The sequence below is a fragment of the Ursus americanus genome, chromosome 7 (genome assembly GCF_024610735.1).
Source record: "Ursus americanus isolate L20-20 chromosome 7, mUrsAme1.1.p, whole genome shotgun sequence".
Taxonomy (NCBI): domain Eukaryota; kingdom Metazoa; phylum Chordata; class Mammalia; order Carnivora; family Ursidae; genus Ursus; species Ursus americanus.
Window position 1 is genome coordinate 47,728,295 of NC_142133.1, and position 24,901 is coordinate 47,753,195.

General features: G+C 50.6%; 1 pseudogene; it reads right to left on the minus strand.

Moving 5' to 3' along the window:
• Window positions 1-15,646: 15,646 nt before the first annotated feature.
• LOC148109678 (large ribosomal subunit protein eL34 pseudogene) lies at window positions 15,647-16,029 on the minus strand (annotated as a pseudogene).
• Window positions 16,030-24,901: the final 8,872 nt, after the last annotated feature.

Consider the following 24,901-nt stretch of genomic DNA (forward strand, 5'->3'; position numbering starts at 1 on the left):
TGGTCCGCTCTCAATAAATATTTGTTGAATGAATTCTTGAATCTGCTGAGCGAGGCAGAGGTGGCCTCCCTGAGGCTCCAAGGTCCTTAAGTGTCCCAAGGTACAGACTGGGTCTGGGAGTGATGGAGCAGTGGTGGCCAGGCCACCGCAGGAAGGGCCAGCCCCATTTCTGTCCCTGATTGGGTCTTTTGCCCTTAGACATTCGGTGGAGGCCATCGTGGGGTGGCTGGTTTTTGTCTGATTTTGTTTGCGGGGGAGGGGCTGTCGGGGGGGGGGGGGGTTGGGTCAGGGCCGGGGGAAGGGTGGGAAAGGCTTGGTGCGGACTCTGCCGCCCCACTAAATGATGAGAACGGACTTAATTAAGTACTCGTCCCCCACCTATTTGCTGTACAGTGTTGCCCCAGGGAGAGATGCGCCTGATTTTGCTCACTTGGTGTTGTCTAGAGCAGGGGAGACAGGCAGACCCCAGGAAGCAACTGGGTATTGGACACGCCAGTCCTAAGATCAGAAGCTATGGAAGGCCCAAGGAGGAGCTCAGAGAAGACAAGCAGAGCCGCCTGCGGGGCCCGGCAGGGAAGGTCCAGCCGCCGCTCCGGCTCCGGGAGCCTGGGGGCTCCGAGATAGGCGGCCGGCTGGCCGGCGGGCTGGGCGGCGGACGCGCAGGGGCGGGGGCGTCCGCGAGCCCTGGCGCGGCGCCCGGAACACCCCGTGCCGGAAGCGCCATGTGACCGTGACTGCGCAGAAGCCGAGAGCGCCGCCAAACAAAGGGCGGCTCTGCGGCCGCCTGGCGCTCGGGCTGGCACGGAGGGGCCGGACCCCCTACCCCCAGCCGGGCCCCCGGCCCCGCCTCCCTCCCGACCTCGGGCGCCGGCCGGCAGGGAGGCTCCGGATCGGATCGTGCTGAGGCCCGTCACGAACGCGGGGAGATGGGCGAGGGGCGCCGCGGGCGCCGTGAGATGCAAGTGACAAACGGGGCCAGGCTGGGCGGTGGGGCGTTGCCGGTTGGCCCCCGCGCTGCCGGCTCTGATGGATCACCCTCTCCTTAATTTCTCTAATAGAGGCGGAGATGTCCCTACGCAACGATCCTAGGGGGAGGAGGCTTAAGTGAGGCGTGCTCTGGAAGGCGGTGAGGACACTGCAGGGCCTGATGGGCAGCGCGCTAGGGCCTGCCTCCCAGATAAACACGCACGGGAATTCGGGTCAATGACTGTCACTTTGAAGTCCCGCTGTTCTTTCTGGCCAGGCCCGGGGAAGAGGAGCAGCATGGGGCAGGTGGCACAGGGCCAGATGAGGGTGGGCGCAAATGTGTGATGGGGAGTGGGGGTGAGCAGCTGGTGGCTCTCGCAGAAGCAGGGGGATAGGAGACCCCAGGCCAGCCTCCCTCGGCTCTGTTAGCCAGTCCTGGCTCCCTCTAGGCCCTACGTGGTAGTGGCCTGTCTCCTGTACACTTTCCCCAGCCTGACCCAGGCAGGAACTTAGGGACTGGAGAAGGTGGAGAGCCCAACCTTGTGTTGGCCTCAGGGTACAGTCAGACTCGCCTCTCCCACCTGATTCTCAGCTTTCACTTCTCTTGAGGAGCCCTCTGCCCCAGGGCCTGCTTTTCCTAGCCCTTAATTAGCTAAGCTAAGCGTAGAGCCAGCTGACCTGTGAGGGGGAGCAAAGGCCACAGCACAGAGCTCTTGAGTTGGTGGGCTAACAGAGACTCTCTGCTTGGTCCCAGCTGCAGGACTAACTTTAAAGAACTAGCCTCCCTCCTTCTCTCCCTGGGGAGAAAGAGAGGAGCAGCAGTCCAGGCAGAGGGAAGAGCCTGTGATACGGGCCACTAACGGCCAAAGAGAGCTTGGTCCAGAGAGCCCCTCAGTTTAGCTAGTACCCCCCTCAGCTTACAGGTCGCACTTAGATGTCCCCTGTTCTAAGACGCCTTCCCAGTTCCCCAAACCCGGGCTCAGGCACTTAGGACACCTTCTAGCGATTGCCTTTTCACTCCTAGGAAAGGACCAAGTTACCACTGCCCACTATTGTGTATTCAGGACCTGGAATACAATAGGTGCCAAATATTTGTTGAAAGAGTCACTGAATGAATGAATGAAAGAAAGAAAAGAAAAGAAAGAAAGAAAGAAAGAAAGAAAGAAAGAAAGAAAGAAAGTCACTGAATAGGTCAGATCTACCCTGGATTCCTCTAAGCTGTTCACATTCCTTGGTCAGAGCTTCCTTTGTAAGAGTAAACTCCAACAGAACTTTCTGTGATGATAGGAACATTCTATGTCTGCATTGTCCAGTACAGTAGCCACTAGTTCAAGAGGTTATTGAGCACCTAGATGTGGCTACTGTGACTGAGGAACTGAATTTTTAACTATAATTGAATTGATTTTAATTCATTTGAATTTAAATGGCCACCTGTGCTTCCTTGCTATCCTATTGCTCCAAGTCTTTTGCATTCCCAAGAGTGAGGGGCAGTGTGAAAGAGAAAGCTGGACAAGTTGGGAGGGGGGCTAGGTCTCCAGGAGCCTGGGAAGCCTCCATAATGAGCGTGGGCAAAGGGGAGCAGAGCAGGGGTGGGTGCAGGAGGCATAGTATTTTAGGAGGGTCTCTCCAGTTGTGACGTGCTGAGTGGGTTGGGGAGGCAGCACGGGGACTGGGAGAACAATTAGGGGCTGCAGATACTTCTGTGATTTAGGTGAGAGATGACATCCTTTGATTTTTTGTCATGCCAGTGTCCCTCCAAACACCCCAGCCCCATTTCCTCTGGAAAATTCCAGGCAGGGTCACTGATTGGGGGATCAAGTCTGGGAAAAATGCCATTTGGTGAAGAAGCCCCTGTATTACCACAAGTGGTTTGTCCGTCTCCATGTCTTCATTTGCCAGGAAGGGCCTGTAGGACAGGGAGCAGAGGAAGTAAACGGCTAGAAAGTACGTGAAAGTCCCTGGCAAGACCGCATCTGCTGGGGCTCACAGTGTGCTGTCTGCAACCATCCAGCAAGCTTTCAGCTTGAGTTTCCAAAGCGGCAGCCTGACCTTGGGCAAAAACATGGGCTCTGGAATCTGAAGGACCCAAGTTTGAATCTGGCTCAGTTATTCACTGCCTGTGTGTCCTTAAATTCTGTCTCTTTACTTTTTTAAAAAATTCTTTATTTAAATTCAATTTAGTTAACATAGAGTGTATTATTAGTTTCAGGGGTAGAATTTAGTGATTCATCAGTTGCATAGAACACCCAGTGCTCATTACATCAAGTGCCCTCCTTAATACCCATCACCCAGTTCCCTCATCCCCCCACCCACCTCCCCTTCAGCAACCGTCTCTTTATTTTTAAAATGGGGCTAATAATACCTACTTCTCAGGGTTACTGTGAGAATGAGAAATGATTTATGTAACATATACTTAGCCTAATGTGGAGCCGGACATGTAGTGGAGCCAAATTATTGGTCCCTAATGATAATCCTGTGAATAGACCAAGCTTGGTACTGGTCCCACCTGCGTGCCCCCGTTCAGGGGCTCTTTCTGACCGGGCTTCCCCAACACGCCCTCCACACACACACATGCACACGCGCACACGTGCTCTCGACCTTTAGGTATTATAGGTACTGTGATTATTGTTTTGTCTGCCCACCTGGCTTTCCCATCCCCCTCCTCCTGGTGACATCATCCACTTCCCCGCACCATAGGACCAGGCATGTGACCTCGGTCTGACTAGGGCCAAAGCAGGCCCAATCAAAGCCTTCTCTGAGATGGATATATTGATGTTGAGGGAGAGAAGCCATCTCTCCAAACCTGAGTTTGGGCTGCAAATGGCCACCGTCCCCACCACACGGACAGAGCTTATCTGCAAAAGTCAGGCGAAGACAAGGATCAAGAATCTTGGAGACACTGGGTCCTGCCCCAAAGTCACTGCTTTTGCGGTAGTGCCGCTCCCAGCTGTGTGAGCTAGAAATTTCTTTTTGGTTTAAGCTCGTGGGAGTATGGCTTCTGATATTGTTAAGAAGACCCCTGCCTGCCGCAGGCACTTGTGTGCTTGAAGTTTGGGGGTGTCGGGGATTTTTCTGAAGCACAGAGCTGTTAGTGGTAGAACCAGAGTTTGGGCTTGTCTGACCGGCTCTAGAGCTACCATAAACTATACCACACGCCCCACACATCACTCACCAGTGTTTACTGAGTGTGTATTATGTGCCAGGCACCGAACTAGCATCCTGTTCCCCCTCCACACCTACCGGAGGACTCCTCCTCCCCACCTTCACTCCCAATCTCTAAGACCTGCAAATAAGAAGACGTAAAAGCCCTCTCCGCCAGGATAGGGGGAACACACGCGCTGTCTTTCCAGAATCGATACTCCCAGAATCCTCCTCACGTGCCAAGGATATGAGAGAAGCCACCCAGCTACTTACCTACCTGCCTACCTACTCCTTACCTACCTACCTACCCACGGTCTGCCTGGCGTGGAGTTAGGTCCTAGCCCTGGCCCAGAGCCCCAAGGCAGAGTTTCCGCCTGCGCCCTACTCTGAGCAACAGGTCCCTGCTTCCTGTATGGCTGCCATGACCATTTATGGGGATACTGAGGTTGTTTTAAAAGTGTTTTTGATCTCAGTTGACCCAGATGTCCCCTTTGTTTACTTTGCAAATCTGGTTGAGGAGAGAGACGGGTGTTGGGAGGAGAAGGACTTCAGGACAGTGGTTTCCAAATCTGGTCCTCAGAACACCCATGGACCATGATGATGACATCACCAGTTGGTGACAAAAAAGGAGAAAAACACAACCCGCACAGTGAGCTCTTCCTGAAGCGAAATTATTCCATTTAAAGGACCATCTTTTAAAGGGAAATCAAGTTCTTGCTCCTTTTTTGGTATCAAATTATACTTTCTTTTAGGTCACCTTATTTTGCTGGGCCTCATCTTTAAAATGGAATAGGAGGGGCAGGGTGCTCGGCTTAGGTAACCTCCAAGGGCCTTTCCAACCTTGATATCCCAAGATCTTCAGGGCCTGGGGCTTATTGCGTGCTGCCGGGACTGTGCCTCTCATAGCCTGGCCGGCCTTCCCCTACGTTCTCTGCTTCTCCCCCCGCCCCCCTCCAGCCCTCCTGCTCAGCCCCACAAGGTTTGCCCTCTGCTGGGCTGGTCTTCTGTGCTCCTTGCAGAGAAGCGCCCCCTTTGCAATGCACTTTGGATTTATTGGAAACCCAGGAGATACAGCTTCTAAAGGGCAAGTGTAGGTTTGGAATAGCCTAATGTTTGTCCTGACATAATGAGTGGATCAGCCCAGTCTCCCTAAAAGCCTGGAAGTTAGGGGAGGGTCAGAGACCAGGAGCAAAAATCCAAGAACAAACACCAAGGCAGGATCTGCAAGGGGGTGGAACACTGAAAGAGAAAGTTCTAGCAAAAGAATGCTATCATGGACTCCTATAGCACTTGAGCCATCTTGTCCTGTCTCCTCATGTTACCGATGAGAAAATGAAAGCCCAAGGAAGAGAGAGGAGTCTATGATGGGGGGGGTGTGTGTGCATTTTTTCTCTAGCACCACCTCAGCTGGGGATAAGGCCTGGAGATGGAGAGGAAGTGAGAGAGACTTGGAAACTGAGTCCAGGAGAGGCCAGAAGCACTGGGTTAGGGAGGACTCTGGCTCCCTTGAGCCCTTGTGTCCCTGCCCTGCCCCCCCAGCCTGCTCTCTGCTCTGGCTCTTCAGCTCTCCTTTCCTTTGCCTGTTGTCCTCAGCTCAGCTCCCAGGACATCACAAGACAGCGGCCCCAATGGGCTTGGAGTAGGAGGAGGCTGGCAAGAGAAAGGGTTGGTTGGAGAGTGAGGAGGGCTGATGGGTGCTCCCCAGAATGCCTGGAAACTCCACACGCCCCTTCGAGAAGCTCCGGGAAGAGGGGAGATGAAGGGGAGCTGGCATTGCACTTCCATTTTGAACAGACTCTTCTCCCCGACACACATGCACTTGTGTACCCCAAAAGGATCCAGGGACAGAGGAGGTGCCAGGCAGTTCTCACGGATTCTGTAAATCCCAAACACTGGGGAGAACAACAGAACAGGAACCCGTCCGTGAACCTCCTGTCGCATTCAACCCTGAGGTGAATCATTAATAAGGCAAGTGTGAGATCAAGGCCACATTGGAAGTCTCCACATGTCCTGCCCATATCTGCGGCACCTGCTGCTGTTGGTACAGCGTCATTTTTAAAGCGGTGATGTCAGGGGCCAGAGAGGAACCAGCTCCAGAGTCCCTGAGTCTACCTGGGAGACGCCACTGACGTTAGGAAGGCTTCCAGCAAGGAGACCTTGGCCAGGCCAGGACCTCCCAAGGCCCTCGGCTGTGCCTGTCCTTGATCACACAGGCCATCTGCTGCCCGGGAAGCTGGGAGTTGGGGCAGCTGGCTGACCTGGAAATGGAGAGCCCAAGGAGCCCCAGGCATGCCTGCTCCTCCCGTCCACCCTCTCCCTGAGAGCAAGCAGCAGGGCCAAGCGGCTCCGGGGACGCTCCTGCCCGTTCCCAGGGCCTGGCAGCCAGCTCTGCAGCTGATGCAAGGCCGGAGGCGGGTGAGCTCAGCCAGTCTCCCGTAGCTCCCAGAAGATCCCAGGAGCTTCTCGTACCCCTCCGCGCTCCAGAAAACATACCCCTGCACTCCCCTCTGCCTTGGCCCTCCTAAGTCTCTAGCTCCACTCCTTCTGGAAGCAGAGCAGGACCCCCTAAGGGAAGGCTCTGGGAACAGGTGCTGCTGGGAGCTGGGGTAGCGCTGGGTGTTTCTGAGTCAACCCAGCTCCCCCACACCTGCAGCCTGTGGACAGAGCGGGGACCCAGAGCTCTGCTTCTGGGGGACCTGTTCAGGGAGGGCCTGGGCACCCGTTGGCTCTCAGGCTCTGTCCAGGCCGGCCCGATTTCTCTTCACCGGGAGGTCAGACCCTTCTATCCCATTTGAGGCTAGACTTACGTCTACCTGCTCTCACTCTGTCGTTCAACGCCCAGGCCAAAGGGAGGGATGCCAAAGCCCGACCACCTTCCCGAGGCACCGTCAGCTCGAGACGAGGGTTCAGTCAGCATCCATTGACGAAGGGCTCGGTGATAATGACATGAGGTGTAATAGCATAACGTGGATGATGTGTGCCACATGTGACGTCCTCCAAGGGACGACGCCATGATGCTGGGCAGCCCTGGATGAAGCAGCTACGGCCTGGAGAGGCTAAGGGGCAGAACCAGGAGTCGTGCCCACGGGGTCTTCCCGCATCCTCAGTCTGCCTTCGTCCGGTCCGTCGGGCCTGCGCCTGAGCGGGAAGCAGCCTTCTACAGACCTGCCTGCTCCTGGGCCCCCGTGGAGGTAGAGGAACTTCCCTCGAGGGCACTGGGGGCCACTGAGCTGGCAGAACCAGTTGCGGGGTTGGGGTGGAGGTACACTGGGAGCCCAGCCTCCCGGGGAAGGCCTGGATTCATTCTGGGAGCACAGAGATGGGAGCAGGTACTCAGAGCCCCGAAGTGGCAGCTCCGAGGTGTCACTTGCTCCCTCACACAAAGGCTCATGGGTCACAACAACCTCAGGCTGCCACCTGCTGGGTCAGGGTCGCCGCCCAGGGACTGAAGCAGGCTTCAGGACTGGCCCATGCAGTCTGGCACAGGACCAGCGACAGTGGCCACTGCTGGCCTCCCTTTTGATGCCAGGGTGGAAGGAGGCCTTCCTTGTCATCTGCCCCATTCCATTTGGGCATGCCCTTTGCCCTCGGCCGGGCCTGGGCCTCGGCCTCTCCGGGTGACCATGCGCACATCGTCATGACCCTTGCCCACCGTCCCAGGGCTGCTTGTTGCTGATGCAATTCGTGAGCCTGGTGAGCTCAGGCCGGCCCGGCTCGCAGGCAGGTGAGCACGCAGTGCCCTGCACTGGAGGGTACAGCCTGTGCCGGTGGCACGCGCCTCCCCGCTGCCCCCGCCCCCCCGACTCAGGCTCACTGGCCTGGCAGAAAGCGCTCGCAGGAGCTGGAGGCGAAGAGGAGGGCAGAGAAGGACTCTGAGACGACACACCGGCTGCAGGGGCCTGCAAGCCCTTTGGTCTACGCTCCTAGCCCTTCACCAACCGCGCATGGTCAGAGAAGGGGGAACACCCAGGGCAAAGCCAGCTCCCGGCTCTGTCCCCACCTTGAACCAATTCCTAGAACCACTTTTAAGTTGGAATTATACTTATTTTTTATTAGATATTAAAATCACATGGTATTAAATTAAAAAGGCACAAAAGAGTCTCGCACAGAGAAGACAGTGTCCCTCCCATACCTTTCGCCCAGCTGCCCTGTTCTCCACCCCGGAGAGAAGCAGTGTTACCAGTTTCTTGTGTATCTTTCCAGAGACAGGCTAGATTAGCCCTGGGATTTTTGATTATCAGAGCTTGCACAGCAAGGTCACATCTTGCTTCGCGTTCCTGCTCGGGACGAGGAAGGGTAAACTGCCCTGCTTTGAACCCTCCCTGCGAATGGACAGGAAGTGACCAGAGATTAGCTTCCCACAGGCCTACGTTCCGGTTCTCTCCCCTTCACTACCCTCCACCTGTTACTTCGCTAGATGCCCAAGGCAAGAGCAAAGGACAGATGGCATTGGCCTCATTCCTTAGAGGGGGAAGCTGAGGAGCCAGGATGTTAAGGAGCCGCAAGTTCTCACACTTCAAGCGGAGGCACCCTGGTGTCCCCATACCATCACTCCACTTCCCCGATGTCTTCCCCTCGCTTTCTAAACCACCTCGAGTTCTTCAGTATCTTTTTGCCACGGCTCGACTATGGACATTGCAAGGGCGGGTCAAGGACTCTACTTCTATCACCCCTCTGAGCTGGATTGTGAGCCGGGCCCTGGGCAGCCCCCCCAGCAGTGGGAAACGATGTTGGCGAGGTCCAATGAGAGAAGCAGAGGGTGTGCTGTCTCTTCCAGGGGCATCCCAAGGCCCTGAAGTTTGCTACCTGGACACATGCACATGCCCGATCACCAAACTCGCTGACCCACAGGCCTGGGCCTTATGAGTTCTTTTCTTTTCTTTTTTTAAAGATTTTATTTGTTTATTTGAAAAAGAGAGAGAGACAGCCAGCAAGAGAGGGAACACAAGCAGGGAGAGTGGGAAAGAAGAAGCAGGGTCCCAGCAGAAGCAGGCTCCCAGCAGAGGAGCCCGATGTGGGGCTGGATCCCAGGACTCTGGGATCACGCCCTGAGCCGAAGGCAGACGCTTAACGACTGAGCCACCCAGGTGCCCCTATGAGTTCTTTTCTTATGTAGTTGGCTCAGTTAATGGCCCTGCTCAGGAGGCCAAGGCCGTGGGTTGGCTCCTCAGGGGTGGAATCATCCTATGGTGAAACGTTCTGTTCCTTGCCCATGAATGATACAGAGTGTTGCAAAGAGGTTTTCTCCTCTGTGAAATGCAAAGTGCACAGTTATCTAGCTGAAGAGGATGACCTCCTTTGTGATCCCCTCCTTCCTCCCAATTCCCCCACCCCCACCTCTGTGATCCTCGGGGTTTCTCTGGGGTGAGCCCTGGTGCGTCCTCCAGTTCCGTCTTATATGCAGAGGCTCGCTTCAGTAAAGCATGTCTCTCCGAAGGTTATAATGTGTGCAGAGTGATTAGGCTCTGAGAAAACAGGGTAATAACAAGGGACAGTGGCTTCAAAAAGCATGAGATGTGCTTGTTCACTGAGGCAGCAGGAACAAGAGGGAGATTTTATTAATTTCAGAGAACAAAAAGTATCTGCCGTGGCTAGTGTGTGAATTCAGGCTCCGTTCCGCAGTAGGAGTGAGGATGCTGGTGGGCGACGGGCCCTGGGGAGGGAGGGCTGGCAGGTAGCCCTGACCAGAGGGGGTGCTGACTTGAGAGGATCAGAGGCCTTGCTGCTGGAGGGACAGAACAGGTGGCGGCCAGGGGCTAGAATCAGAGAGGGGGACACCTGAGTATGGGGAAGGGTGAGGGAATGGCAAATTTAAGGTCAGGGGTCACAGAGAAAGAAGCTGGAGGCTCCACGGGATGCCAGAAAAACAAAGTACTCACAAAAGAACTCGTCTGTTCCAACAGCTGGCTCCTCTGCCGGCTTGCTCATTCGGCTCACAGTGTCAGCATTCTGAAGGACCGGAGCACTGCTCTGGGCCCAGGACCTCACCTAACTCTCACCAGGCTCCCCAGAGACCAAAGCTCTGTTGTGGGATCTCAGGCCCCACCTGCTTTCCAAGGATTCCAAATGTGGCCTCCTCCCAAGCCCTGCGCCCCAGGCCCACCCAGTCCCCACCACTGCCTTGTTCCCTCTGGATTTCCATCACAGGGGGCTGTGTGAGATCAGGATAACCCTAATTTGGAGTGCAGGATGACTGGTGCATTCAATTGGGTGGAATTGGTTTGTTGAACCATTGACCATTAAAAATGGTGGCCTTTCTTTAATATAGTCGTAATAGCATTCCTCCTGATAAAGTAGTAATAGAATCACCCACATAGAGCCTGAACTTAGCCCATCAACAATACTAGCAACAACAACACAAGGGTTCATGGTTAGTGAACACAATCTCACCTGGCCTCTGGGCCTCCACTCTTTTGTGGTTCCCCTTTATTTCACCAGCCCCTCCTTCTCCATATATTTTTTGGTTCCTCTTCATTTTCCTGACGTCTAACATCGGAGGGCCCCAGGACTCAGTCCTTCCTTTTTCTCTGTCCTTGCTCGCACAGATGACCTCATCCAGGGTCATGAAATGAGATCCATCTCTCTATGCTGACAATAACTATGTTTACATCTCCAGCCCTCGCCTGTCCTCTGAACTCCAGGCTTGAGTACCCAACTGTCTACTCAACACTTTGACCTGAACATCTAATAGATACGGCCAACACACTATCCAAAATCAAACCTTTATTGTGCCTCCCAATTGTGCTCCCCCCCCCCGGTGTGCCCCCCCCCCCAGTTGTGCCCCTTCCATAGCCTTCCTGTAGTGGAAGCTCTGGAGTTGATTTTCTTCTTTTTTGTAATGCAAGTGCCTGACTTCAGCTCGGATCGCCAAGTTATCACTTCTAAGAGGCATACACTTCACATTACCAGCTACGGGACTAAACCAGGAGCCAGGCCGCTTCCTGGACTGAGGCTCCTTTGTTTTTACAGATCTTGGTCAATTTTGATAACTGATCATTTGGGCCCCTTGCCTTTTCTCTTCCCATGCTTTAAATTCCCCCTCTTATGTTTTAAATTCACCAACAAGAGTGAGTCTGTGAAACCCTAGGCCTCCACCCTTGACCCCAGGCCTCCATGTGCATTCTCTCTCTCTCTCCCTCTCCCTGTGACCTCACTCTGTGGTCCCAAGTATGCTATGTAATTTCCAGGTCCTGTAAGTAATAAACCTTTATTTTTTAAAAAAAAGTTTCCCTTAATCCTGAAGGGTGTGTTGCAATCATTCTAAGAACTACAAGGCCCGTCCCACCACAGCACTGGTTATTTAAACAGGCATTCGATACTTCCCAGTCTCAGTAAGCAGCTCCATGGCACTCTCATCCTTCCAGCGCTCAGACCAACATTGGTTCAAGGATTCTTGCTCGATGTGTCGCAGTCACAATTTGCAGTCAGTACATCAGCAAACCCCATCGGCTCTGCCTTCGGGATACATGCACCACTGCCCCTCTTGCCGCCATCCTTAGCCACCGAAGTCTTGACCATGGCCCATCAGGCCCACTGCCACCTCCCTGCTGTCACCTCCTGCCACTCCCCCTACTTGGCTCCCGCCATACTGGCTTCTTCCTGGCTGCTCCTCAGACCCACAGCCCACTCTTGCCTGGAGGCCTTGGCACTGCTGTCCTTTTGGGGTGGAATTCTCTCCCCAGTCACTCACAGAGCTGGCTCTCTCATTCCTTCTATCTCTGCTTCAATGTCACCCCCCTCAGTGAGGCCTCCCTGAACTACCCTATTTAAGACAGCGGCCCCTCCCACACTCCAGCCTCTAGATCCTTCTTTACACTCCCTTCATGGCACTGAATCACCGCCTGGGATACCATATATGTGTTTGTGTCCATGTGTGCCCGTATGAACATCAGATATTACATCTTTCTTGGACGTTTATTATCTGCGTCTCCCCTCTAGAGACTCCACGAGGGGGGAGACTTCGTGTGTGAATTGCGCATAGCTAGACTGTAGCATCCAGAACCGTTTCTGGCGCGTTGTTCCATAGTTACTAAAGTCGTTGAATCAATCATCGGGCTTACAGGGCCTACATGAGTTTCCCAAAGCCACACAACTAGCATATGTAGAAACTCAGAGGGTTAACTAACTTGCCCAGGGTCACGGTGAGGTGCAAAGCTGGGATCCAAGCCCAGGTCCGAATTAACTACTGCACTTTCCACTTCCCCATCCCCCCAACGCCAACCACCTGGGGCCACCCACCTGCCCCCTTCCTGACAGCAGCCTGCCCGTCAGCCTCTTTCTCACTGCCATCCATGCTCTAGAAAACATAATCGCTTATGTTCTTTGTATCGTTATAGCATAGCACATGCTTAACCTAGAAAACAGGAGAATACTTTTTAAAAGGAGGAAGGAAAAAATTACCAATTGCCCAGAACCCAGAGACCACCATGGTGACTCTATCGCTCTCTCACTCATCTTTCCTGGGACGTTTGTGCCTGATAGGGATCATCGTTGTGATCCGGGCCACAAATCCTCGGTTCTGATCCCAGCAGAAGAGAAGCGGAGGCATGCTATGGGCAGAGAAAGACGAGCAGGCTTTGGCGAGAGGACACAAGGACAGGAGGTCTCCCCGGGCGGGGGCAGACAGGCAGGCACGGACAAGAAGGATCTGAGGGAGGGGAGGCGCGGCATGATGGGGACGGCTGTCTCAACGGGAGCACTGGGGAGAGTGAGAGACATGGTCAAGTGGGAGGAAGGCACGGAGAGCGGAGCTCGGTAGCTGAGGCTGCGGAATTCGAACTGCACAAAGGAAGCCGCCAAAGATTCCTGCGTGGGGGGTGGAGCTACGAGAGGTAGGGAGACGTTGCGAGATAAACGGTTCTCACCAGAGATAACTCACGCAGAGGCGAGGGAACTGAATGTGAAGGTCATAAGAAGGGGAGGAGTCAGCGATCCTCCCGAGGGACGGTGCGGAGTGGCGGCCTTACCAAGACAAAGAGGGCAGGGGGCTGAGGGACTCAGGGCTGGTGTGGGGAAAGGGCGGCGAGCAGTTCGAGAGCTGCAATGGCGTCAACACAGCCGTGCCCCTGAGAACAGGAGCCGGCTGAGGGAAACAGAGGGTAGAGAAGAAGGCACCAGGGCGTTCTTCAGCCAACACCCCGTGGAGACGCTGCCCGGCGCACCGAACCCGCACCCACTTGCCTGGTCTGCAGCCCCCCCCCCCCCTCCCGGCCTCCTGGCCTCCTCCTGCCTTCCCTCTGCCTCTGCTCAGGGAGGCCCTCCGCTGCCCAGGGACCTTCTGCGCGGAGCTTGCCTCGGTGTCCCGGTTGTAGGCCGCCCTGGCAGTGTCCCCCGTCGCGCTCCGCAAACACGCCCTCAGCTCCCAGGCCTCCCTGCTCTGTGTGCCCGGGGCCCCAGCAGAAGCTCCACAGACACCCCTCGACTTGCCTTCCCTTTCGCTTCTCTCCTCACCCAGCCGCTGGCTCTGTCGGCCTCACTCCCCGCCGAGGGCCAGGGGTCGCGCTCAACTCTGAGAGCTGCGGGTAACCTGGTCTTCGCGTCCACCATGGCTGAGTGGAGCCAGCGTAGCCCCGTCAGGCCGCTTTCTAGTACAGATTCCTCCAGCAACTCCCCAGACCAGCTTAATGTGCCCGCGAATCCCCAGGGTCCTGGTTCAGCTGCAGATGCTGGTTCAGGGGCCTGGGGTGAGCCCGAGATCCCGTGTTTCTAACAACCCCCAGGGGATACTGAAGGACTGCGCTTGGGGTAACGAGGACCTGGGTGACTTTAGCCAGTCGCCTTAACCCCTCTGGCCTCAGTGTTCTCATCTGCCAAATGGGCTCTGACCACTTCACTGGGTTGCCATAGGGTCAGATGAGTTAGTGTTTGTGACAATAAAATAAACACCAAAGTCACTGAATAAATGTCAGTTGTCCCCGCCTGTCTCAGGTGTTGCTGCCAGGATGAATGTGACAAAATACACAAAAAGCCTCAGCAGGTGTGCAACAGATGCTGGGTGCTTCCCTTCCAGAGGCTGCCAGGTTGGATGCGTAATGGTCTTCTCCCAGGTCGAGATGCATCTCTCAAAGTCAAGGCAATGAAGGAGTCACTCTGGGCTGTGGTGAGTTAGGATGGTGGAAAAGAGGGAGCGTGTTAAGGGTACACAGTTCCATGAGGCCTGGCCACAACGCAGCTAAGACAGCACAGGCCTCGACTTTCCAAGGACAACCCACTGCCACCCCCCGAAGCAAAACTCTGTCCCTAGAAGCCAGTCACGGTGCCCTGCTCTGTCCTATGAGCCCAGATCTCAGCTCCCAGCTCTGCTCTGGCTCATGACTTCCATGCTTGTCTGACCTCTCTTAGCCTGGGAACCTGGCACTGACCTTGACCACATCCCCTCATCTCACCCATCGCCCCATTGCTCCCATTACACACCACTCTTGCCATTAGCGACAGATTCCCGAGCTGCTGCCAGCCTATTCCAGGCGGGGTCCCATTCCTCCTGATCTCCTGACAGGTTCGACACCCACGGCAATCTCACACCGTTTACAATGGGCTGAGTGTGACAGCCATTACCAACAGCGGGTGACTGTGTGTGGTGACTAACTGGGTCCCTGTGCCAAGGGAGAGGTAGGAGTTGAAAATCATTCTAGGTTTCAGGTCTGGGAGGTAGAATGATGAGGTCAATTTGGAGCATTGAGCTTCGGGGCCCACGTTGGTTGGGCAGCAAAGTGGACCTTTCTCTCGGGCAGGTGGGAGCGTGGGACTGGAGTTACCAGAGAGGTCAGGCGGAAGTGGGGGCTTGGAGACACCCACACAGACGCAATTGCTGAATCTGTGCAAAGATAAAAGAAAAGACTGAGGATCAGACATTGGAGAAGCCGAAATTCATTCTCAGGGTGGTTCTGACCAGGCCTCTCAAACAGACTGCGTTCTCTCTCAGGTCCCAAATGGCTTCCCTCCGGGTCCTGTCCGATCCTGGAGGTGGGTACCCGGCGGCTGGCAGGAGGGCAATCAGGCTCGGGCTCACTTTTACAACAGGTATCAAATTTAGACTCTTGGTGTTATTTCCAAATAGAATTATACTTACACTCACAGAGAGGCCCTGAGAGAAATGAAAAAAAGACACAGTGCGGCTTAGGGACTGGCCTTCCGGCCTGTGATGCCCAATGAACTCCTATTTCTTTAAAATTCTGTGAAAAGTACAATTCTATTTTATTGTATCTTTCATGTTAAAGTATGAATTACAGGTGAACATTTAAACTAGACCACAATGTCGTAATCCTAGCCCAGTATTCTTCATTGTCTCAGAAAGGAGCCCCCCAGATCAGAAGGGGGCAGGATGGTCTTTGCTCCCGCTTCTTATCCGGACAGCCAAGAAGTCCAGCTCCCGTGGTCTTCAGGGATTTCACGGTCCAGCCTGAGTTACCAGCTGCTGTCCTCAGCTACCTCGGAAAGTCAGTCTGTCCTGGGGTCTGGATTCACCTGGACTCAAAATACTTTTAAATTCCATTTTCCACCTCAAGCTTAAATCAAACTTTACCCAAAAAATCTCTGTTACTCAAAAAAAAAAAGCTGCATTTTTAAATTTAGTCTTCTGACTCTGTGCTTGTGTTCTGTCCTTCCTTCAACACTTTCAGACTTCTGTTCCTCAGTAAAGAAAGCACGTTTGATCCCATCGCGGACACATTTAGCAGACATGGGACCGCCATCGGCCCTGCTGGCCTGTTTGTTCATTTGAGACGACCTCATAGGAAGGTGAGGTCTCACAGCACGAACTCCTTGATGTCGGCCCAGGGAAATCCCACACACACATTTTGGTGCTTTCCTAACCTTCTTGGTATAAAGGGAAACAATTCTGCTGTCAGGGGTTCGGGATAGCCTAGTTCTGTCAGAGACTGTGTTGTAGGACAGCCTATGATGGTATGTCAGCTGCTGGGCCATCTAAATGCCCCTAGACACTGTCCCCAGAAAATTAAAAAAAAATTTTAGTTGTGGTAAAATATATGTAACATAAAATTCACCATCTTAGCCATTTTTGAAGATATGATTGAATATTGAATAATGTTAAGTATATCCACATTGTCGTGCAACCAGTTTCTAGAATTGTTTTCATCTTGCAAAAGTGAAATTCTGTATCCATTAAATAACATCTCACCATTCTCCCCTCCCCACCCCCAGCCCCTGGTGACTGCCGTTCTGTTCTCTGTCTCAGTGAATTTGACTAGTCTAGGGACCTCCTGTAATTGGAATCATACATTGTCTTTTTGTGACTGACTCGTTTCACTGAGCATAATGTCTTCAAGGTTCATCCATGTTGTAGCATGTGTCAGAACATTCTTCCTTTTAAAGGCTGAACAATATTTCATTGCGTGCATGTCTGTACCTTTTTTTTTTTTTTATCCATTTATCTATAGATGGACATTTCGGTTGCTTCCACCTTTGGGCTCTTGTAAATAATGCTGCTGTGAACATGGGTGAATAAATATCTCTTCGAGACTCTGCTTTTGGGGCGCCTGGGTGGCTCAGTTGGTTAAGCGTCTGCCTTCAGCTCAGGTCGTGGTCCTGGGGTCCTGGGATCGAGCCCCACGGAGGCGACGGCAGACTCCCTGCTCAGCGGGGACTCTGCTTCTCCCTCTGCCCCTCCCACCCCCGCTCATGGTCTCTCTCTCTCTCTCTCTCAAATAAATAAATAAAATATTTAAAAAAAGACTCTGCTTTCAATTCTTTTGGATATATACCTAGAGGCAGAATCACCAGATCACACAATAATTCCATTTTTAATATTTTGAGGAACCATGACACTGCTTTCCATGGCGGCTGCCCCATTTCACATTCCCGCCAATAGTGTCCAAAGTTCCAATTTCTCCATACCCTCGCCCACACTCATTTTCTGTTTTTGTTTTTGTTTTTTTATAGTAGCCACTCTCAGGGGTGTGAGGTGGCATCTCCTTGTGATTTTGTTTACATGTCCCTAATGATTAGTGATACTGACATATTGAACGTCTTGTCATGTGCTTATTGGCCATTTGTAGATCTTTGGAGAAACGTCTATTCAAGTCCTTTGCCCATTTTTTAATGGAGTCGTTTGTTTTACTTTTTGTTGTCGAATCATAGTTCTTTACGGATCTTAATTCCTTATCAGATATACGATTTGCACATATTTTTCCCCATTTCATAGTTTGCCTTTCACTCTGTGGTGTCCTCGGATGCACGGAAGTTCTCCATTTTGATGCAGTGTGATTTGTATATTTTTACTTCTGTTGTCCGTGCATTCAATGTCACATGTAAGAAATCATTACCAAACCCAATGTCCTGAGGTTTTACCCTGTGTTACTTCTAAGAGTTTTACAGTTTCAGCCCTTATGTTTACATCTTTCATCCATGTTGAGTTAATTTTTTATCTGATGGAAGGTAAGGCCTCTTTTGTTTAAAAACATTTTTTTTCCTATTATAAAGTTAATTCGTGTTCATTGTAGAAAACTTGGGAAAGTGTTAAGACAAATAAAAATCATCTCTCATCAGTGGGGTGCTGATAAAAACACTGGATTTATAGTATTGGGCAACTTCTGTGGCATCAATACTCCCACCATGGTCAATTCAGCCAACTTCCAATTACCCATGTGACCTCAGTAAATGCAGGGTAGGGAAGAGATGTGCACAACTGGCTCTCACACCCCTGCCACTAACTCACAAGCTGGCCATAGCCATAGCTTGTGTAGGTGGCAGTCACAGTCAGCCACGCAATGGCTCCATGGCCATTTCCTCTCCCTTCTCTTTCAGCCACTCCCATGATAGCATGGGATGTCGTGTGACCTAGTGACTTAGTGCTGGCGAATGAGATTGAGGATAAGTCTTTCCAGGGGAATTTGAGGGAAAAAAAAGTTCCTCTCTGATAAATTTAAAGAAGCATGATAATAAGGCCCTTCTCTGCCTCCCTGTTGTTCTCTTGTGTCCTGGCTTTGGATGTGATCTTGCAAGTTGTGCTTCAAGCTGACGCAGCCATCTTGTGACTATGAGGCCAGACGGAGAGTTTTAGAGATGCCAACCCCACATCTGGACTTTGTGCAACTGCTGAACTAAACCCTGGAAATGCCTATTTTCAGATTTCTTAAGTAAATAAAGATATATATATATATTAAAAAATAAAAAAAATAGAAACACGTTTTTCGTTTTCAAGTTGGTGTGGCCATAAGTGGCTTTAGGATCCCTCCGACAGATGTAACACAGTAGGGATGAACAGGTCTTCCCCATTTTGCAACAGAACCATGTGCCATGTTGGCATCACAAAATGCCAGTATCTCTTGGAGCCTAGTGGTGCCCAGAAGATATCTGGTGGGAGACTTGGGGCAGCCCTAATGCCAGAGAAGAGCCCATGTATTCCTCAGTCCTTGTGAGCCCCCCTGAAAGACTCCCAGAAATTTTCGATGAGCACTTTGCGGGCAACCCTCTTCCTCAGGACAGTGTTTCTCCCATGGCTTTCCCATTCAGTCCCTCTCGGAGACGTCCCCACCGTCCCTCTGCCTGCTGCAGCTGACGTGTGTAGACCATCTTCTCCCTTATCTAATCCAATAGCAGCAGGGACTCCAAAGTTTCCTGTGGACACCAGCTCCTACCCCAGGAGCTGTGATGGCTCCTTTCTCCTCCTGTCCCCTCTGTCTGTTTCTGCCTTCATTATGACGACCCCAACAAGATGGGCAGAATCCAAAGAGCCTCAGATTTCAATCTCCTACTTCCTAGCTGTAGTAGACCCTGTGGAACTATCCCTCCAGAGTCCCTTTCCTAGGGACGGCCCTACCCCATCTCCGTGACCATGGGAGCTGCTGTGTTAGTAAACTATGACTCTATCCCCACCACACTCTTGGTCCCTCCCACACCAGCCATGGCCTCTACTCTCCTTGCCAACGTTAATGAATTGAGGAGGGACACATGACTCAAACTGGACTAATGCTCACTTCCTAGGGATTGGGAGAGGCAAGTGTGTTTCCCTGCATAAAATTTGAAACAACAAAAGTCAGCAGACATCAATATCTCCCTCCTGATATCCATTAAAATGACAGTGGAGGCATTTGGGAAAAGGCATAAATGAACAAGAACAAAGAGAATCTGGGAGGAGACAGAGCAACAAAACGTTGGAAGCTGGGATGTAGATGGTTGGATGGTAACTGAGTTAGAAGACCTGAGAAAGCTGAATCATAAACCAAAAAAAAACAAGACACTCCCCGTTTACACCACAGAACCCCCATGAGCTGGAGGTAAGAGGCAGCAGGTACCATTCACTTGGAGTAAGGTTAAAGGTGAGCATAAGAACAGGAGGACTGATTCAATGTTGATTTAAGAAGCAATTAGACCCCCAACCCCTCCTCCACTGCCCTTAGTGAGTGGCCGTCCCTCCTCTACCCCAGAAGGAAACACTAGAGACTTCCACTGGGAAAGGATAAAGCAGGTTTTCTGGGGCAGGAGACATCAGTCACAGTTGCGGGCATAGACGGCTTACTGGAAACAGGGGGCTTAAGCAGAGCCACCCTACATACTAAGCGAGGAGACCACCACCCCCTTTCCCCATTCCACAATCAGAGCACTGACAGACTGGCAGAAACTTTTCTGGGAAATCTGACCCAGGCCAAGAAAAAAACCTAGAGATACTGACAGCTGAGGTTTCCCAACGAACTGGCCCAGACTGCTCACTCCGCACGCAAGTCCCCAGGTGCCAAGCCCCACATATATACATGGAGTTTCTAATGAACTTCTCTGTGCCCCACTCTTAAATATGTGTGCAGCCAAGACATCCCCAGGGTGATGGTCAAGTGAGACCCCATGACAACCCTACATAGCAGCCCTAAAGAGCCGTCCACACAGGACAGGAGTAGGTCAAAGGCACTGGAGAGATTTCTTCAAGATGATGAAACTAGACAGAACATCCAATGCATTTGAATGTGAGGAGAGATTTATATCACTCTGGGGGGAGGGAGGAGTTGGAGATCAGATTAACAAGAAGGATGTAGAAAACCAGGCAAATGAAAAAAACAAGACATTAGTTACTCCGGGGAAGAGAGAACTGCGAAGGGAAGGGAACAATTTCTGCTGGGATGAGGAAGGGCTTGGGATGTGGGTGTGAGGGGTGACAGGGTATGGTCTGTGGGAAGTCAGTCCTCACCCTCCATCACAAGTCCATGTCGACCACCTGAAATTCTTCCATGGGGGCCAGAGGCAACTCGACTGGCTTTCTAATAAATTCTCCTTTTTTTGCTTAAACTTGTCAGAGTTGGTTTTTAGTGCTTGAATCTGAAAAAATCGCAGCTAAAACGTTAGTCATGGATCTTTGCTTGTCAATTTTATCCCTAGGCCTGGGGCTCCCCGCCCATATAACAAGGTCCTATTCTTTGATTCTGTGCACCTTTCAGTAGTCAACTTCTTCATCTCCTCTCCTCCTACTCCTTTCTACCAGCTATCTGCCACCCACACACCAAACGAAACTTCCTTTGAGGGGGTGTGCCCTGGCCCACGTTGTGTCACAGTGAAAGATGTTGACAAACCCTGCCTAGAGGATGGCCTGCTGAAGCAATCCCTGGGGGATGGGCCAGGGGGAGAACAGAGCCGACTTTCCAGTACGTGGGTGTGGTTCCGCTGCCCCCCAATCCCGGACTTTCAGCTTTGATCGCCTACACTTTAAACTGCAAGTTGACTTGTATTTACAATTTTTATCCCATCTACATTTTAGACAGATTTGAATCAACTTTACAAAATTAATAAGATATAGGCAAAGACAATTTAAAGATAAAGAGACACGCACCAGGAAAGTGTGATGATACGTTGATAGAATGAAGTGCTCAGTCTTGTTCCAAGTTCATTGGTAGGTAAGACAAAATAAAAGTTACATAATTTGGGAGTTACTCCACATTCAAAGCACTTTTACTGACTGCTGAATCAGTCTGGTTTATGTTTGGCTACACATCAGAGGGAAAAAGCTAGTAACTGTGTGTTTCTTTAGAAGGTAAAAGAAGCCTGGAAGTAGGGAAACGAGGGTTAGTATGGTGCGTTTCTGGTCATCGGAAACCAAGATCCCTTACTAGTCAATATAGCTCTTCAGGTCACAGCTATCACCACTGCATTTGAGGTAGAAGGAAAGGTGAACAGTGAGAAGGGTATTTCCTATTTGTTTGTTTATTTAATTATTTATTTGTAAAGATTTTACTTCTTTGTCAGAGAGAGAGAGCCCAAGCAGGGGGAGTGGCAGAGAGAGAGGGAGAAGCAGGGAGCCCAATTCAGGACCTGAGCTGAAGGCAGACGCTTCGCCGACTGAGCCATCCAGGAACCCCTATTTCCCTTCTATTTTAAGGACGCTTCCAGAAAGTCCCACATAATATTTTCACTAACATTTTAATGTACTGAACTTAATCACATGGGTATCCCTGGTTACAAAGGAATCTAGAAAATGTCTTTCAGTTGGGTGGATTGCTACCCCAAATGGGATCACTAATGAATGCTGAGGTAGGCAACAAGCGGTTTCTGTGACAAACACTGACTGTGGCAGGTGCTTCTGGGCCCAAGAAATACAAAGATGAACACAACACAGTCCTCGCCCTTAAGGAATTCACTCATTTTAGGAAAATACTAATAATCAACGGAATATTCTAGTATTAAAAAAAATCTTGAAAGGTGTGAAGAAAGAATTGTGGGAGGCGAAATGAGGAAATGATTCGTTGTGTAGAGAGACAGGGAAAGATTCATAGAGAAGGTGACAACAGAACTGGGCCTTTGACAGAAGAGAATTTAGAGAGGAGAACGCATTCCAGGTGCAGGAAAGAGCCCACACAAAGAATAGCATTAAAAGCAGGTGGATTCTTGGGGATGGGGGTGGGGATTTTGATTCATTTTGTAGTCTTCAAAATAGGGTCATCAGAGTCCTGGTGGAAGATGAGGCCAGAACAAAGTGGTAAGAGGCCAAAACCTCCACTGAAACGATTCTAGAGGGAATGGGAAGCCCTGAAGTTTTATAAGCAGGGATATCACAGGGTCAGATCTTTAAATTCAAAAGAGAACCCTGGAATGTGAGAATTAATGAGCTAAAACAGGAGGGCATGTTAAGCACGGCAACCGGCTAAGGGGCACGCTAATTGTTTAAGTGATATGCCCTGAGGACCCGAATGAGGCAGGGGAGCACAGGGGCTTGGGGAGGGAATGGTTTTGAGAAATGATGGGGAGAGCGAAGAAGAGGCAGGGCAACTGGAAGTTTCTGTGGTGTGGCTTCTGACCCCCGGCCTCTTCCAGCCCTTCATTAAACTAGGGGCGTGGCGCTGTTCTCCGCAAGGGAAATTCAGTTGGCCCAGGCAGGTGTGCTTCCTGTCCTCAGGGAACGCCTGTCTGGGAGGGAGGGGTACCAATTAACTGAGCAATTTAAACACAATGTGGTGTCAAGTACACGCACACCCTGTGTGGAGGTGGCTTCTGAAGGGCCGTGTGGGGGAAATGGGAAGTGAAGGACAAGCAAGGCTTGGGAATTGGGGCTAGATCTGCCCCCTGGGGTGTAGCCACTAGGACACTGGGTTACACCAGAGGCTTCTTTAGAGGGCCCGATGCCCCGCCCCCACCAGCCGGTCTCTAAGGACATGCGTTAGAGTCTAAAGGGCATTTCCCCAGGCACCTGAGAAGAAAGTTCAGAGTTCATCTTCTCGTGGGAAGACCTGAACTTTTTTTCTTGAAGGGCAGGTGGGGATGCGTAACTCGCTAGAACTTTCTGGAAGGCAACCTGGCAATAAATACAAAATACCTTGGGAATATACATTCCCTTGACCCAGTGATTCTTCTGGGAATCTGTCTCAGAGAAATAACTAAGGATGTAAGCAAACTGTTTATATTAGCAAAAAATTAGAAATGACTTTATTGTCTAACAATTGAGAATTTGCCAAGTAAAATCATCAGATAGAATCCTATTCAGCCATTACCATCCACTGTGGTCATTTTTTTTTTTAAGATTGTATTATTTAAGTAATCTCTACACCCAACGTGGGGCTCGAACTCACAACCCTGAGATCAAGAGTTGAGTTGCATGCTCTACAGACTGAGCCACCCAGGACCTCCTTATTTCACTTTTCAAATCAACTCCACCCAGGTAATGCATCTGCTGTAATACATTTAATTGTAATTTGCAATGTATATTGTATTTTCAGGGATTGAATTATCAGCGTGTTTCTACTATAGCTGAGTATATTTCTAATATAATTGAACCGGAGTATATTATTTTAGTATATGGGTTAAATCATTATACTTTTTTTTTTTTTTTAAGATTTTATCTATGTAACTGGGAGGGAAGAGAGAGAGAGAGTACAAGCAGGGAGAGGGGCCAAGGTACAGGGAGAAGCAGACTCCCTTGCTGAGCAAGGAACCTGACATGAGGCTGGACCCCAGGACCCTGGGATTATAACCAGAGCCCACGGCAGATGCTCGACAGCCACCCTGGCGCCCCAAATCATTATACTAAAGGTGAAAAACAGATTGATGAAGTACAATTACAAATACATTTGTGAAATTGTGAGACCTTGGAATAGCAATAGACGAATACCCAGGAAATCTAACAATCCAGAATGTCTAATTATCTGGCATGTTCCAAGTCAGATCTATGCTTGGTTACTGAACTTTTACTGTATTATAAAAATCTGAAGCATGCCAAAAAGTGTCAAGAAGAAAAGTAAAAAGCAAAACTAAATTTGGTCCCAATTTCACCACTCAGAGACAATTAACTATTGACATGTAGGGACCATCATTCCAGATGCTTCTATCTGCAAATACACAGATAAGAATGAGAATAAAAGAAAGTGTGTGTTTGTGTATGTGTAGGTGAAAAAAAAAGAAATAGTTTTACAGAGAATGGAAATGCCCACAATAGTATTACCAAAAAAAGGGGGGGGGGATCACATTTTTCTTTCCAACAAAAGGCATGACATTTATCAGGAGGAAAAACTTGGATGGAATTCATGAACTTCAGAAAATATTTCTTGACACCAAGAAATACAGGTTCCTTAAAATAGCCCTTTAAATTAAGAAAAATGATGACATTAAGAGTTTTGAGTCGTTTTTAAAAACATGTTTCACCTTTAGACAATGTCTGTTGACTTCCAGCCACCGAACATGAGGACATTAACACACTTCTACTTTTTCCCATTTCCTCTTCCCTTGCCTCCCCCTAATTTTGTTGGTTGTATCATTTTCACATAGGAATGGTTAATAATATTTACATTCCATTCTTTTGCCACAATTCCCACAGTTGTCTGGTTGGCTCTGTCTAAATGGAACTCATGTTCATTATTGTCCTTTTTCCATGACTTCTCCATTCCTATGTTCGGAGTCATCCCTTCATTGGTGGGGTTTAGTCACCAACTAGTCTCTTTTCCTGCAGGTCTCCTGGATTCTTGCATGCTTCAAAGGGTCTGCGTCATTATACTTAAAGGGCACATTGAATAGAAATTCTTGGGTTATTCTTTTCCTCAGATCTTTCCAGACATTGCTCCTTTGTCTTCTGACATTGAGCGTTGCTTTGGGGGAAGCCGAAGGCTAACTGACTTTTATTCCTTGTTCCTGACTTGCTTCTTCTCCTCGGATATATTTAAGATTCTTTCTTTCCGCTCTGAAATGGAGCAACTTCACCGATATATACTTTAATCAGGGTATTGTTTAGGGTAGAAATTCAGACACAAACCCCAAATAATGATGGCTTTTAAAGAGAAATGTGTTTTTTCATTTAATGATATAAACCGATACAGTAGCAACTCTCTAATGAAATCGTCAGGGGTTCAGGCTCTTTCTATTTTGTTGCTTT